The following is a 4605-nucleotide window of genomic DNA, read 5'->3' as shown; positions in this document are numbered from 1 at the left end:
GCCCTGAGTCCCGTATGTTGCAAAACCTATTTAGTGACCTGTACTACCCATCAATAGCATCAAGAAATATGAAAGCAAGTCTCTACATTACAAAATGAACCCTGTAGTAATCAACTGAACATAGCATTACAGGTTCTTTTTAATATCCTTTTTTTTTTAAATATACCTACCTATAAAACCTAACAATTTGTACACACTTAACATGTTTCAATAACATTATCATGAGTATATGTTGCATACCGATACTTAACAATGAAGTATTTGGTCTAGAGCTTACTGGTATACGTACTTGAGGGAACTGGAAGTCACTTGAATGGAAAACGATATAACAAAAAGCTAATTCCAGTAAAAGTATAACGCTAGCTCTAAAAGGGACAATTACGATATCGAGTTTTGAAAAAATTGAAAAAATGAAAGAATACAGTTCACAACTAAACTATTCACACCATTGTAAATTTGAGGTATTTTTTTTTTGTATCTCAAGAAATAAAGATGGCCCAGTTGAATTAGCCTATTAGTGCCTCAGGGCCTTTGTTGAGTCTCTCTGGTTGAATACTTTTGGATACGTAAGCTTGAATATGTCACATTCTCACAAAACAGAAATTGGGACGAGTCAATTGTTAACATACTGCACATTACAAAAGCTTGTTAAGGGTATAAATAGTTGCTAGGCTAAAGAACAAAAATAACATGTTTCTCCGGAATTTTTTAAAAAAGGAGGAGGAAGGGCATTAAATTACTATGGACTATTTTGCCCTTTTTTGCTCTTTTTTCCAAGATGGCTGCCATGCTATATAATTATAGCTCAGTGGCTGAGCCTATTTAATTTATTCACAGATATTGTGCTATGTGAGTATACTGATGCAATGTATGACAAAACAAATGATTTGTATCACTTTAGAAGCTATTTAAACAAAATGTATATCACGTACAGGCTTCTTTTTTTGGGGGGGGGGGGGGGGGGGCTTTTTTTCTGAATAGTAAATATAGTAGAAAAAAAGGAGGCGGTGGCCAAAAATGAGGCGGGGGAGCGAGAAACACTTCATTTTGTGTTATTTGGCCTTCTAACTGTATGTTTTTTAAATCTCACATAAAAATTGACTACATATGCAGTTTCATTGGGGCCAGAACTAGTGCAGATCATCAAGGCTACGACAAGCATAAGATGTTAAAACAACTCCCTTTTCTGTTTTAACCATAATGATTTTGCTGAGATGACACGTTTTAATATTGACTGGGTTTGGCATTTCTGTAATTGCTCAATGAATTACCATACTACTTACAACTTTATTTCTATTCCAGAGTTATAGGTCATACAAAGAGATACAGACAATCTGAGAATGCACTTGCTATAGCTACCAGAACACTGGTGCACATATATAATTAATGAAATTGATAATACTTGTCATATATGTAAGTTTACCACTGTACCATTCAATACACTATTTAATTCCTACCATAGCCCCATACACTACAACAATAAAACTATTACAGCTTTATATTACAGGTACCCATCAAAAATCATACTGTATTCACACACAGCAAAGCTAGCTGGCCAACACAAACCAGGAAAGGTGTAAGGGACCATCTCGAAAGATCAAGTCAACCCTTGCACCCATGATAAACACACATAAATTTTGCATTGTCATAATACTTTAAGTGCATGATGATAAGATCGGGAATACATCAATTTCGGACTCTAAATAAAAGGTGAAATGTAATTGGAGATGTCGTGGCACACTGTATGATGTCATTCGATGGAATCGTGCGAATTATATATGCTGTAGGCCTATATGTAATTCTATACGATAACCATTTAGATTTTCATTACACATTTTTCTTGGGGAGTTTGACTATTATTTCAACTTTCTATCACTGCATATTTATTGTACAAATGTGATCGGTTCACGATTATGTCCAATATTTTTTTTGTTTAACTTGTAACTGTATTTTTACAATACTTTTTGGTCAATTTGATTGAATTGGGCACGTTACTTGGACATTGTACTACATGTGTTTCAGTTTTCTGTATAGTAGGCCTATATATACATATCCAAAATAAACAACATATAGTTTGGAGCTGTGAAGGGCTATTTGTATCTGTATTACCTTGTTAAGATTTACCAAATAAAAGAACTTTGTAATTGCTGCAGTTCGCGTGTATGTGCAGTACGCTTTATATATGACACATATCAGTAATTTCCCTGTGCCACATTGTATTTATCATGGAAATACTTAAAGGGACTTGGTAACATTGTTCAGATGAGAGAAAATGGAGCTAAGTTAGTGACTGCAATGCTAGATAAACAATTAAAGATAATCTTAAAGTCTGAGTGAAAACAGACAATTATTAATAATAACAATTGGGAAAAACTATAATTATAATTCAATTTAATTTTGGGTAAATGTATATCGTCACAAAGCAATGAATTGGCTCTATATACCACTCCATGCATTGAAGAGTTAAAAGATGCTTGAAAGCCTGTTTTATGTCTTATTTTCATGAAAAACGGCTGGGATAAATTAATGTCAGATGGAGTTAAACATTGACGCCTTTCAAAGAAAACCATAAATATCTTTGTGGTTTGGAATTTTTTCAGGATTTTTTGCATGTTAGATGGTTAGTACAGTAGAAGGAAAATAATAAGTATTATATACCTCACTTAAGTAATCCAGCAATCTGATTGGTCGAAATTGCATTCATAAACTTTAACTGTTCCCGAAAATTCCCGGTAACCATGTTTAAAAAAGTTCAAAATCTCAATAACCATGGTTATTGGGAAAATAGGTCAGTCTCCATGGTTACCCCATAGGTTTACATGTTAAAAAATGGTCTGAGCGATCGAGGATACCGTACGTGTGCAAAGAATTGGTCGGTAATTTCAATACAATTGAATCTCGATCGATCTTACCGACAATTTTATCTTGCATTGTTGACATGAAGACGAAAATAAACTTCCAAAAACAAAAAAACAACATCTGCCGATAGATCTTGATCTAAGTTCGTGCCAATATGCATTGCAAAAGTAAAAGAAGGGCCCGTTTAATGGAGCAGCGGCGAAGCATCGACTACGCGAAGCCGTTTTCAATTCATTTTAATGTATATATTAAAGAAAACTACTGTACATGGTGACAGAGCGCGCTGGTCGAGCGGGTTGAGGCGCTGACTTTGGTAACATCACCTTTGGTACGCAAGAGTTCGAATCCCATCTTCGGCAAAAGTTTTTTTTTTTTTTTTTTTTTTTTTTGCATATAAAAGTATTAATGACTGCTTTAATATTAGAGAAATAGTTGTTTTTATACGCTCTCGGGAAGGTTACAATTGGGCTATTCCCCTCGGCACGCCTCGGGTAATAGCACAATTCTAACCTTCCCTTGAGCGTATAAAAACAACTATTTCTCTCAAAGCAGTCATTAATACTATAATATTTCATAAAAAAATCAGGTAACTTTTTTCATCAACCTTCAACAATGTTACTGGTTCACTTTAAAGCCCCACTGCACTACTTAGAGCTACTTGCTCCCTCTATATAGCAAACAATGCCTAATCGGTGCCTGTTGGTCCCCCATGATCCTCTTTTCTTTATGTTAATTGAGAGCTGATTTGATGAGATACCACCCGTCAGTGACCTTGCAGGGAGGTATAATCTCCCTGGCAAAACGAGTACAGACAAGCTTTAAGTCTTCAAGATTATTTGATTGTTTCCAGTGCAAGGTTAAAGGGTTGTAATGGATCTACCGGTAATCAATTAAGACCGGTAATGGGTCATTTTGCAAAGCCAGTGTGCTGCACAAAGCCATCCATTGTTTTGTGCAAAATTGCATGTTTGGCAAATGAGAGACCATACAAACAGGTGAAGAAAGCAATTAAAGTGTTAATAAGGTGGATAAACAATCCACAGCACCATCTAGCGACACCAGTATATAGTCAATTTCATGCGATTCATTATGGGAAAAAGTGGACCAAAACATCATTAATATAGGAGATAAGGGGGCATTTAATCAGAAGTTTTAGTGGGGAAGGTTTGAATAGCTTATCTGGGGTAAAACTTTGCTCTGATTAAATTATTATTAGTCTTATTTACTCTGCTCACAACTTTTGGGTCAGTTTGGCTAAAAAGAGGCCAAAATGACCATTATCCTCACTTTAGCTAAGGTCAAGGGTGATTTTTCCAATTGTTATTATCAGCAAAGTAGATTTGATACGTTAACCTCGGTTTAGTGGTGGAGGGGAGAGGGGTACTATGATCCTACTTGAATACAAGATATTCTTTGACCTTGATATTTTTCACCTTATATAACTCTTGATTTCTACATACCCAAATTACATGTGCACTCTCCTCCCACTTTCCCAGTTAATATATCATTTCTACTGTTCATAAATGCACGTGCATGTCAGTGCAATGCATGCATGGATTTAGGCAGTCTTATATGTATGTACATGTAAACTCCTACAGGGTAAAATAATGTTATTTGATTTTTTTTTAAAAATTGTCTTAATTTGTGCGCATTGTATAACCTGTCTAGATTCAAAGCCATCTGACTACAGTGGCCTTTTGCTCCGTTTCCCTCGAGTACATGGTCCTTGCGCTTACATAGAATATA

Source organism: Strongylocentrotus purpuratus, unplaced genomic scaffold (assembly GCF_000002235.5).
Source record: "Strongylocentrotus purpuratus isolate Spur 01 unplaced genomic scaffold, Spur_5.0 spur5_scaffold_13, whole genome shotgun sequence".
In the NCBI taxonomy this organism is placed as follows: Eukaryota; Metazoa; Echinodermata; class Echinoidea; order Camarodonta; family Strongylocentrotidae; genus Strongylocentrotus; species Strongylocentrotus purpuratus.
This window is presented reverse-complemented; position numbering follows the sequence as displayed.